Source organism: Chlorocebus sabaeus, chromosome 24, assembly GCF_047675955.1.
Source record: "Chlorocebus sabaeus isolate Y175 chromosome 24, mChlSab1.0.hap1, whole genome shotgun sequence".
In the NCBI taxonomy this organism is placed as follows: Eukaryota; Metazoa; Chordata; class Mammalia; order Primates; family Cercopithecidae; genus Chlorocebus; species Chlorocebus sabaeus.
In genome coordinates, this window is record NC_132927.1 from 78,195,386 (window position 1) to 78,208,234 (window position 12,849).

At 41.0% G+C, this 12,849-nt stretch overlaps 1 protein-coding gene across 8 annotated transcripts in view; it reads left to right on the forward strand.

Moving 5' to 3' along the window:
• The window catches only part of PPP2R5C (protein phosphatase 2 regulatory subunit B'gamma), a 167,278-nt gene that overhangs the window by 58,608 nt on the left and 95,821 nt on the right, over nt 1-12,849 (forward strand). Inside the window, exon 1 of one of the 8 annotated variants that reach the window (XM_073011328.1) lies at nt 12,005-12,108. The exons of 6 other annotated variants lie outside the window; for them this stretch is intronic. The gene's annotated coding sequence lies outside the window, so the exon portion shown is untranslated. Of the gene's footprint in view, nt 1-12,004; nt 12,109-12,849 lie in introns of those variants that run through there. One more of the 8 variants, XM_073011327.1, reaches the window with a different exon arrangement.

Below are 12,849 nucleotides of genomic sequence, written 5' to 3' on the forward strand. Positions count from 1 at the left end.
TGGCCCATGATAAAATTTGAGCTTTCAAGAAAAATTTGAACTTCGGAGAACTTTTATCTGCCAGTGTAAGTGTGACAGCTCCCAGTGCCACAGACTCTTCTGCTGAGAGGGGTGGCGACATTAGCAAGTGGAGTTTCTTGATGTATACGGTGGGAGGCCGCACAATACGTGCAGCAGTGTGCTCTCAGTGACCGACAAACAATGCTACAAACAAGCGTGGGCGAAGAGCCTCCCAAAGTGTAAGAGATACTGCCGGGTGTTAGTGTAACTGACGGGTTCATCAATACGGTTTCAGATTCCTCATTGCAACTAATCTTTTTTTTTTTTTTTTTTTTTTTTTTGAGACGGAGTCTCGCTCTGTCGCCCAGGCTGGAGTGCAGTGGCCAGATCTCAGCTCACTGCAAGCTCCGCCTCCCGGGTTCACGCCATTCTCCTGCCTCAGCCTCCCGAGTAGCTGGGACTACAGGCGCCCGCCACCTCGCCCGGCTAGTTCTTTGTATTTTTCAGTAGAGATGGGGTTTCACCGTATTAGCCAGGATGGTCTCGATCTCCTGACCTCGTGATCCGCCCGTCTCGGCCTCCCAAAGTGCTGGGATTACAGGCTTGAGCCACCGTGCCCAGCCGCAACTAATCTTTAAACAACTATCACTTGTTGAATTTTAGCGTAGGCAAAGAAAAACATCGGCAATTTTTTGAGAAGCTATTGAAACCTCCCTTTTCCCACCAGACATGTCTGTCTGAGCCTGGGTTTCTTTACATATACTTGAACCAAAATAGCATATCACAGCAAATTGAACACAGAAGCACATCGGCAGATCCGCCTGTCTTCTGTTGAATATTGAAGATCCATGCAAAAATGTACAACAGGGCCATTTTCTCACTGGTTTCTTTTTGAAAATAAGGTTATTTTCATAAAATGTTACTTAACATGAAGTGAACCTATTGCTAATTTAAATGAATAAGTAAATATTTTAAAAATGTTCAAATATGGTCAATATCAATGGATGTAACCCCCATAATCAAAGCTCTTTAGGGTTCACCATACTTTCTAAGAACGTAAATAGGTCTTGACACCAAAAAAATGGAAAACTCTTGGCCTAGGAAATTTTTCTAGAATGGGCTGGATGTGACCCTTACCCTGTTTTTACCAAGCCTCCTTGGTTTTTTCCCTCTTTTCTCTAGGGAAAAAAAAAAAAAAAATTAAGTAGTCAGCAGAATCATCTAAATTGGTCTCTGGGACCATGAGAGCTGAGAGCATCCGGAGCCCACCTAACCCTGGTCCTTCCTCCTGCCTTGGTCAGTTTCCTTCTGTGTTCTTCAAATCTTTTTTTTAAAGCCATTTTCAAGTCATCAGTTAATAGGTGAATACAACCACCTTTACGTTTTTTCTTCATTGCAAATAAAACTGAAATTTTCGCTAACCTTATCCCCTGAGATTGGTCTACCATCCCCACATCTCAAAGTGACTGCTACTTAGAGTTTGCTGTATGTCATTCCAGACCATTTTCTCTCTGTGGGGTGGGGGGTGTGTGTGTGTGTGTGTATCCACATAAATAATATAAATACTTATTTATTCACAGAGTATATAGCATTTTTTGTTTCATCTCTTTAAAAAATTGACATGAGAGCAGTTTTAGTAACAAAAACCTTTTATACGTTCTTAGTATCTTGTTAGCCCTCTCGGTTCTTAATGCTCTGACCTGGTGTTACGTCATATATCCTGTATTATACTGTGTATACATACATTGCATAAATGCTTAATGTGGTCTCGCATGTTTTTCTGTGAATTTGGCTTAAACTGTCACACTAGCTAGGCGTCTAGGAGGCGGCGGCAAGTGGAACGTGGAGCTGTCGCAGACACTCAGCCCCCACAGCCTGTGCATGGGTGCTCTAGGCTAATTTTACAGGTGTAATGACCAGGCCAGAGTGAAACCATGTTGTCTGATTTTAGAACAGAGGTCACTTATGCTTCACCACGCTGCTGGAAATGTGGAATTGTTTCTCAATTCTTGGACCTGGTCCTGAGGAGATGTTTCCCTTTAGAGAACATCATTGATGCTTTTAAAAGTATTTTACTAGATGTTGAAAACATTGAGGTCTTATTAATTTAATGACCCCACCACCACCCCCAGCCCCCCCCAGCCCCTCCCCACATCCTTTCCGGAATTATTACATCAAATCATACAGGAATCTGGCGCTCTCAGAGCCAGGATTAAGGCCTAACAGTGTCACTAGTTACTGAGGTTCTTGATTAAGTCACCATACTTTCCTGAATCTCCAAATAAGTTACATTAAAAATGCATTTGATTAAATTACTTATTTTCAAGAGAATTGGAAGAAAGGGACTGTGATTGGTGTTCTGATCTAATCCCCCGAAGATGAAAACATGAATGAAAATGAACATATTTCTCCTTTTATGTTATTGTTAGTTAAGAGAAATGCTCTGCCGGGAGAAACCTTAAATGACTGTCCAATGGGTAGGGTGTTTTAAAGAATCTAATAAATTCAGATACTTTTTCTTTTTACACAAAGTCACAAATGACGTTAGGTTGATAAGTGTTTTTATGACTTATCTTAAACAACGTTTAAATTTAAGCCAATGTTAAAGTTGTGATTTTGGGAAATTTTTTACTTATCCGTCCTCTCTTCCCTACTTCCTTCCCTTAAGAACCCCATTCTTATTTTCTCATTTATATCCCAGATGAGGCTGTCAGGTATTGAAACCGACCTTTTGAAGACATGTAAACTTTTTGGGGACTGACTTTTTTCATTCAAATAGTCTAATATCAGTGGATATGAACTCTGCATGTTTTTACTTTTAAATCTTATGCATCATTTAAATGTTAACTTTCAAAATATTAATCTTGAATTGTCACATTTTTGTGTGAGTTGGCATTATCCAATTAAATGAACATAAATTATACTGCCTACATAGATTGGAAAAATATCTTTTGGTGGGCTGTGTGTATGCACACGTGTTTATGTAAAACCAAATATCAACTTACAAAAACCAGCTCAGTCGTACAGTCTTGTTTAGTGTAACATACGGGCTGAGACATTTGCTTATTTGAGCCTTTTCACCCTTTATTTGTAAAAAGGAGGAGAGCCCTTAAGTGAAATGTAAACTAAACTTGGAACCCCTAAAATAATTTTGAATACTACTTCACATTTAAATGTGTTCTTAAAAATAAAGCAAAGTTTAAGAAGCATGTTCGGTAAAGAGTTCTTTGGCAGGAAATGGGGACTTATCAGCCAAGCTAATAGCCTTAGCTATGGCATCCATAGTAACTAACACATGCTGCCGATGTAAATATTTGTTGTCAAGCTTTATGCCGGGGAGCAGTGCTGCAGAACCCAGGCAAAGCAGTTCAGGCCAGTGAAATTAAAGCATCAGCCACCAATGTTTGATTCCTTTTGTATTATCCGGTATTCCAAGCATGACAACATCATTCATCTCTTCTAGGGTTTTTCAAAATAGTTTGGCCATAAGAAAAATAATCCTAGAAGACCAGTTTACTTGGAGTAATTCGGTACCCCCTCCCCCACAGCATGATAGATACCCAAATGAGAATAGAGAGGCTGTTATTGTTTGTCATTAGCACCCTGGAACCTGTTTCATCTTCAAAGCTCCTCGCAAAAGGGTTCATTAGCCGTCGCCCTCTTTCCTAGGAGACAGTAAACACGTATGATTAGTCCTACTTTGACAGTGGTGGAAACCAAAGCAGAGAGGTTCTCCAACTTGCCTGAGGTCCGAGAAGGAGCTGGTGACAGAGACCAGATACTGAACCAGCACCTGGGTTTTCTGACTCACGGTTCTGGGCTCACCCCTCTCGGAGCATGCACTGAGCCTGCTCTTGCAGGTTTCTTTATCACAGGGATCTATCTACACGGTAGTCTCTGCTCTCAGCTTTTTACAGTGGTGTAGAGTGCAGTGCAGCTGAAACCAGGTTAGTTGATCTTATGGTGTCATCTAGAAAAACAAGAGATGCAGATTCTGGGTCACGAAGGTAAGACTGTACTTTGAGGGTTTGTGCTTATGGGTGAAATTAACTTATCTGAGCCTTACATTGTCTCACTAGGCACAGTGCCCACCTGTTCCGTGGCACAGCCCCAGAACTCCTGTTGAAGAAACAGACTCCAGGACTGACTTTCCACTTGATTTTAGGAGCTCGCACATCCTGAGAGATTCATGTTCAAGCTGCATTTTAGACCTAGCTGACAAGGGTATTTTCATGCTAAACATAAACTTACTATTGGTAAAGATTCTTAATGAGTAATTCTTAGGATTCAGTACAAAATTAGATATATCCTTTTTATTGGTAATGATAGAGCGTGGAGTTCCTGCAGGGTGGGGGAGAGGCATTCATCCGAAAACGGGCTGTGTTTTAGTGTAAACGTTTGTCTACGGGGAAACAGTAGGAAAGCATCAAGAAATATTTCTTGATGTATACAATTGAGGTGATGTTTACATTGTAGTGAAAAGAAAACCTCCGCATGCATGTTCCTGATTTTAATAAAGCTCTGCAGAGATTTCCTTCCTCATTCTTTGCTTTTGACTCTGCGTATGTCCTGTTGCTAATTTAAGTGTTGGTGACCCTGTGTCCTTTGTTGTGCCAAACAAGGTTAAAATTAAGACTAAAACAGTTTCTGAGTTCATTTCAAATGGAAGGACAACATGATACCTAACACAGAAGAGAACAAAATTTAGTTTTGACTTTCTGCCCTATGTCCACCTAAAGCTGTATTTCATTCACTCACTAATATGTAGAAATCAACTGTGCTTAGTGCTAATAACTGGTCATGTTCTAGGTGCTGTGGGTGCGTGTCTGCGCTGGCTTCAGGAGAGAGCAGGCCCTGTGGGGCCCAGCAAGGCCTCCCAGGAGAAGCAGTGCATTCGCTGAAGTTGCTGATTGGTGGTACTAGGATGCATTTGGGAAGATGGGATGATGTAGCCTGCTGGGGTGTGTGTTGGGGGTGGTTGTTGCACTGTGGCGAGAGAAATCCTGGAAAAGGGTGCGTATCAAATAAGTAGCATCCGTTTATGACTGATGAAAGGAGAGCAGCAGAGAGCAGTGAAGTGGAAGGCAGGACACAGCAGTGGTGTCTTGTGCCACCATCTTCGTCACTACACAAGGGGAAGTTGGGCTAAGAATAAATTTGTTTTGGTTCCAGGATGAAACTCAAGAGATACAGAAGAAACTGAAAGTGATACTTTTGGCAGAGAAATAGGATAAGAGGGTTTTCACCGTGTGTGTGTGTGTGTGTGTGTGTGTGTGTGTGTGTGTGTGTCTTGATGAACGTATTACTTATTTAAAAAATATAAAGAAGTCATAGCATTAAAAGTGGGAGACATATACTGATAATAGAATCCGGTCATTACTATCTTTCTGTGTCTTAGAAGTTACTACTATGATTTTAGCCACTTAACTGGCTAGAACAGTTTTGAAAGGCCAAGATCATGGGTTTAAGATTTGAGACTTGACCAAGAGGTAACTTTCCTAGTCCTTATCATAGAGTGCACGCTCCCAGCTTTTGTCCACCCTGTTTGGAGTGCACACATTCATCAGTGAGGGCAACAGAACACAGCATGCAGGTGGAACTGTGCAGGTCAGTCACCACTCCACCTCCCAGCCAGGGCCTCACTCCAATTCCATCATTTGGATTTTACTGAACTTTCATGTTGGCATTTCATTTAGTTGAATGAACCAGTTTTGTTGTATTTCAGATATTCTCACTGTGTGATCAGACCTGTTCAGTTTTTGTAGGTGAACGGTAAAGCTGTCAAAACCAGATCTGCTGAAAAACCAAAATGTTCAGTGTCATCTTTGGCAGAGGGGATTATCAGAAACTTCTGGGGCAGGAAGGGAAATTTAAGAAGGAAGTTGGGGAAGGTAGGACCTCATGGCTTTGGTTTTTCTGGTGGTCCAAGGGAGGAGGCTTCTGGAGAATGGAGGGGGAACAATAAGTGACAAGCATGAAGAATGAAGAGGGAACTGACCAAGGATCAGTGAGAGTAGGAGGTGGCCCAGAGGGCGTGGTCAGAGGTGGCTATCACGGCTATCACAGCAAAGTCTTTACTCCGAGAACCAAGTCTTTATCATATATATGTTTTGCAGATATTTTTCTCATACTGTGGGTTGTCTTTTTCACTGTCTTGGTGGTATCATTTGCAGCACACGTTTTTAATTTAGAGGAAGACCAGTTTATCTTGGTTTGTCTTCTGTCTCCTATGCTTACAGTGTCATAGCTATGAAACCATTGTTGAATCCAGATTTACTCTTACACATTCTTCTAAGAGTTTTTTAATATTAGCTCTCTTACATTTTGGTCTTTGTTCCATTTCATGTTAGTCTTTATATAGGGTGTGAGGTAAGGGTCCAACTTCATTTATTTGCATGTGAATATCCAGTTTTCCCAGCACCGTTTATTGAAAAAACTATTATTTCCCCTATTGAATGGGTTTGGCATACTTGTTGAAAATCAGTGGACCATAAATAGGGTTTATTTCTGGATTCTCTATTCTATTGGTCTGTATGTCTATCCTTATGTCTGTACCACACTGTCTTGATTACTATAGCTCTGTTGTAAGGTTTAAAATCAGGAAGTGTGAACTCTCCAACTTTGTTCTTTTTTTCAAAATTGTTTTGGCATTTTGGGTCCCTTTTGGTATATTGGGTCCATTTTACTCAGTGGTGTAACGATATGTGCATGTCCATATGAATTTTAGGATCAGCTTAGCAATGTTCCTTGTCTCTTTCTCTTAATTCTGTAGCCTTTCCTGGGTTAGAATCAGATTAGGACAGTGCTCCCTGGAATCTGCCCAGTAGCTGCTCTGACTGTGAGTAGAGAACCCGTGGGCCATCTGGGCACTTAATCTGAAATGGTCCATGAAGAACCCCTAAAATGTTTAAGTTTCTGAAATCCCTGGTTTTATTGTAAAAAGCTATTTGAATTTAGTATTCTGTTTCATGATTATTATAGTTAAGTGTAAAAATGTTTAACTTTTTTTTTTCTTTTTGTTTTTTTGTTTGTTTGTTTGAGAGGGAGTCTTGCTCTGTCACCCAGGCTGGAGAGCAGTGGAGTGATTTCGTCCCACTGCAGCCTCTGCCTCCCGGTTCAAGCGATTCTTGTGTCTCAGCCTCCCTAGTATTTAGGATTACAGGTGTGTGCCACCACACCCTGCTAATTTTTGTGTTTTTAGTAGACACAGGGTTTTGCCATGTTGGCCAGGCTGGTCTCGAACTCCTGACCTGAAGTAACCTGCCCGCCTTGACCTCCCAAAGTGCTGGGATTACAGGCTTAAGCCACCACACCCAGCCTTATTTAACATTTTTCAACTGCATGGAAAACTGATATTCTAGGATGTATATTGAGTTTATCCTGTGGCTTTATGCATCCTCCGGAATGCATACCCCAGCATAAAAGGCCAAGATTGGGAGAAACCTGCCTGCTGGAGTTCTTGGATTTATAAAAGTTCTTTCCTTGACTGTCTGCCTTCTGACCTCTCCAGACCATAACTAGCAGAGCCGAACTAAAGGGCAGAGACAACACTGATCTGCTGCCATCTGCACTGGGCAAGATGGCCTCACCTGACTCACAGCTGTTGCTTTCTCTCTCAAAGCCACTATCTTTTTCTGCTGATTCTTAAAACAGAGTTGGATCTTGTCAATTTTGGCCATCAAAAAGATTGAACTCTTGCAGGATTAAATCCATTATTTTCCTAAATTACCATGTTTTGGGAAATCAGTTCTTGGCCATAAGTGCAGGCTCAGGTGCGCTGAGGAGGGCACCCCAGACACCTGTGGTGCTCTGTGACAGGACTTACCTGTCAAAGGCAAAAATAAGGGTGATGTCATGTGAGTTTTCCATTAAGCTAAATTTATTCAATGTACAGGACTATCTTTTATTCCGAAATTGTCTTCTTGTTCCCCATAACCTTGGAAGTGAGATACTGTCTTTTTCAGTATTAAAATGTCTTTTCTGTAGGATTTTTTTTTTTTTTTTTACGGATCTTATTTGTGGTTAGGATGACAACCCAGCATCAGTCCTCAGGATTCTTTATGAAATGTTCCCCGTCTGTGAAATTCTAACTCTAGAATTTCAGTTTAGACTGCAAATCCCAGATTTGTACCTCATTTACATTTGTAGTAACCACATCATATTTCAAATGATTTGTGTAACCTAAAAGCCCATTTTTTTATTCTTTTCATATGAAATGTCCAGAATGGGCAAATCCATAGAAACAGAAAGCAGATCAGAGGTTGCCAGGGGCTGTGGAGAGGGAGGAAGGGGGAGTAATTACCTACAGGGACGGGGAGTTCTTCTGGGATCGTGAAAAAGTTTTGAAACTCGACAGAGGGCTGATCGCACAACATTGTAAATGCACTAAATGCCTCTGAAGTGTACTTGAAATGGTTCATTATATGTTATGTAAATTTTCAATTTTTTTGAAAAGCCCATTTTATTCAGTGGATTAATGATATATAAGAAGACTGGAAGGTGTAGGGGGAGTGTTGTATTCAGAGGATATACATCAAGGCAAGGATACTCTGTATGCTTGTACACACACACAAATACATATACACAAAGAACATACCTATTATTAATTTATGTTTCTAAGTATGATCATTAGAAACTGATTAGGTAAATAAACTTTCTGCTTTGGGACAAGCAGAAAGATTTAACACTTAAATGAAATTCACAGATATTCTTTTTTTTGTTTTTTTAGACAGTGTCTCACTCTGCCTCCCAGGCTGAAGTGCAGTGACATGATCTCGGCTCACTGCAACCTCCGCATCCTGGGTTCAAGCGATTCTCTTGCCTCAGCCTCCCAAGCAGCTGAGACTACAGGCGTACGCCACCACACCTGGCTAATTTTTTGTATTTTTAGTAGAGATGGGGTTTCCCTATGCTAGCCAGGCTATTCTCGAATTCTGGCCTCAAGTGATCTACCCGCCTCAGCTTCTCAAAGTGCTGGGAGTACAGGCGCGAGCCGCTGTGGCCTCAAAAGATACTCTCTATCTTACCTCAGAAGCTATGTTTTTCAACCTTTCACACTGGAAAGTTGAAGTTGTGAAAATATCTTCAGGATAAATCTGAATTGTGTTTCTTTTATTGCTGAGTCTGGTCAATGTGTTCCTGGTATTTAGTGAACTCCGATCAACACAGGCTGAAGTTAGTCAGTGGGGTTCTCTCTGTGGGGTTCTAATCTTGAAATAGCATGAGACTTGCCTTCCCCTTTTCCATTCCTCCAAGAAAGAGAAAGGAAAGGAAGAGAAAATAAAAAGCAACCCTGTATTATTTTTAAGTTTAGTACATCTTTTTAACTCTTTTCTCTCCCTCTCCTGCTTCCTTCTTCAATCTCCAGCTACCATTCATTTCCTGATTTCATTTATAGCTCTCACCAGGCAAGAAGGCCAAGCAGAAGGAGCCTACATCAGGGAAGTGCCGGGCCAGGGGCCCCACCTGAACTTGGGGTTCTGGGTAGCCTGAACACAGATTTCTTAGTTTCCTGAAGTAATTGAGCTTGTTGCCTTAATTTCAGTTAAAATACTGATTGTGTTTAATTTTAACTGAGCATGAAGACCTCTTATAATATTCCATAAGGCTGGATATTTTTTTGAGGAAGACGATTTTTCCTCTTAACCTTGCCTCTGTGTGTGTGTGTGTTTGGTCAGTGTTTAGACAGTTTTCCATGCACGGACCCTGATCACAGCGGGAGCAGGCAATGCGAGATGCCCCTCATCCAGCTCCACATGGTGGCCTTCCTGCCCACAGGTCATCCTTACGCAGTGCCTTCAAATTGAGTGTCTTCAAAGGTGCTGCTTAGTCTCGGTTTGGTTGTTCTATTACTGTCGTATTTTTCTTTTTTGCAGTATTGAAATGTTACTCGTAGGGACCGAACACTGGTTTTAGTGTCCACAGTGGCAAAAAAAAAAAAAAAAAAAAAATTTTTTTTCAAAACTTGTTTCTATTTGGTCCTCTGTGACCCAAGTTATTGCTTAGCTTTCTTTCCTGGTAAGAGCCAGAAACGAGATTAGGACGTGAATGGTATTTTCTGAATCCTCAGAGTGTGTACAATACCATTTTGTAAAGAAAAGCATCTATATTCAAAGTAGATGTTAATAATTCCTAAAAATGCCAAATTGTTCTCCCATTTATTTTTCAAGACTTAAATATGTTCTAATCCATAGGAGAATGAGAGTTTCCAAGTTCATTAATTCGGGTTCCTGTTACCAACTCATATTTTACAGCCCATATAAAGTTTTATTTCAGTGAAACTTTTAGTTATCACAAGTAGAACTTGGGAACTCTACACTGCTGTCTCCAGACAAGACACAGGGTTTCACTTACATTAACAAAGGATGATCCATTCAGAATTGCAAACAAATGCTACATTGTACCCTTGGTAGTTGTGACCCGATTCAGTCCTGCTTTGAGGCTGACGACAGCCAAGTGTTGGCCCAAGTCAGCATAAATCAGAGCAACAGAAAATCCACCCGAGGTGGGGCCCCGGATTGGATGTGCTTTGGACAACAGGTCCCCAGCCTGCACCTGAATGAATCCTGAGGCAGGCCTCTGTCCCTGCTCTAAACACTCATCCTGAAGTGTATCTGGACCATTTTAAGTACCATTCTAGCAGTGGTACTTAGTTATAATTAATATAAACATGTCATTCTATTAAAATAAACCTGCAGCTTCTGTTAAGTTGGGTCAAATATAAGATACTGGGGTTTAAAGATGTAAATCGAAAATTCAGTTTCGGCCGGGCGCGGTGGCTCATGCCTGTAATCCCAGCACTTTGGGAGGCCGAGGCGGGCAGATCATGAGGTCAGGAGATCGAGAGCATCCTGGCTAACACAGTGAAACCCTGTCTCTACTAAAAATACAAAAAAATTAGCCAGGCGTGGTGGTGGGCGCCTGTAGTCCCAGCTTCTGGGGAGACTGAGGCAGGAGAATGGCACGAACCCAGGAGGCGACAGAGTTTGCAGTGAGCAGAGATCGCGCCACTGCACTCCAGCCTGGGCGACAGAGTGAGACTCCGTCTCAAAAAAAAAAAAAAAAATTCAGTTTCATCCAGCAAGGAATACAGAGAAGCAGCAATAGAACCTGCCTGCCCTCAGGGAGCTTGCAGTCTAAGAGAACATAAATATGTATAATTTAAAGTAAAATGGAAGTGTCATTAAGGGGGCAAGAGGATGCAAAGATTGCCTTCAGTTAAAGTGATAAGTACATTACCATCACAGCAGCATTTGCAGGTATTGGGGCTTTATTGTAAGTTTCTTCATTCAGCAAACACTTCCGAGCACTTTTGTGTCTGATCCTGTTATAGCTGGTGGAAAATTGTAGACTAACAACCCATGTGCAAATGACAACATCGTGTGTCATGTGCAGGGCTGGCAGCTACGTGGGGACATTAACAGAGCCCAGCAGAAGGGCACCTCACTCCACACCTGGGGAGAAAAGAGGTGTGCTGACTTTTGTTTGTTTATTTGTGCTTGTTTTACCATAAATGAAATATGAGCCTTCTTAATATGTTATCTGTGATATGTTGGCATAGATATCTTAATGTATAAAACATGCTTATATTTATGTATGACATTATGTTTATTTTTGGCTACATCCAGAAAACAATTTGATAAGGCTTAAACTATTAAAATATGTGCAACAGTGTGTTAAAGGAAACAAAATAACTAGAAGCCAGTTAGGAGGACCAGTTCAACTTTTGAATGGGGCTATTCAACAGTTTCAGAAATTTTTTTTACACTACTAATGGGCCAATGGGCATAGCATCTTTTTAAGCTTCCTTCCAGTTAGTGGTACTAAAACCATTGCAGATGCATAAAGGAAGATGCTTATCATCCTGTCTAGTTGTAAGATGGGGTACTACTCCTTATCGTAGTACATTCCTTAAATAAGTACAAGAATTACAGTTGACCCCTGAACGTCACAATTTGAACTGCACAGGTCCACTTATATGTGGATTTTTTTCAACCAAATGCAGATTGCAAATGCACAAGATTCGAGACCTATGTATACAGAGGGCCAACTTTTCATATGCACGGGTTCTGCGGGCCGACAGTGGGACTTGAATATGCGTGGATTTGGGTAAGCGTGGTGGTCCTAGAACCAATCCCCCACATGGACCGCTGTGGTCTGTTACTTACATTGGCTTTAAAGTTGAGTTTAACTTGTCCAAAGACATTCTTATTTAAGCAGCAATATTATGATACAGCTTTGAAGGCAAAACTTAAAAGTACCCATGGATAGCCTTGGATCCATGGAAATATTCTAATCCTGGGCTTCTAAATAGTATTGCGTGTATAGAACAAAAGACTAGCAGGGGATTAGCAAAGGCTGAGAGCAAGTGGTCTGTCTGTCCTCATAATGAAAAGGAGCAGAACAGAACAACAGAGGTAAAGTGATTCTCTTGCTCCTCATTCAGGTAATCATTGGAGATTTGTTGAGCAATAATAGTCAACATAGAAATCTACAGCTTAGGCCAAATAGAGGATTTCTTGTTATCTTCTTTCTTTATGCTGTGGGAGAGCCCAGGATTCCTCCAAGTGCAGCAAGTGTACACCACCACTTACGGCAGTTATTTTAAGTGATTCAGAGTTGAGTATTATTTTATTTTAATAATTATGTATCGATGAATGTGAAACTATATAATTAGCACATCAAATCCATGGTTTCTTGAATTACTGTTGCTTAGGACAGGTCTTAGTAAAAAAGTGTATCCATTTAAAGCAAAATACCAAGTAAATAAAAGCATGACCGTACATGGATTTGTGACGATCTTGAAGGTGTTCATGCAGGACTGAAGTACGAGAAACCTCAGGGTGGGTG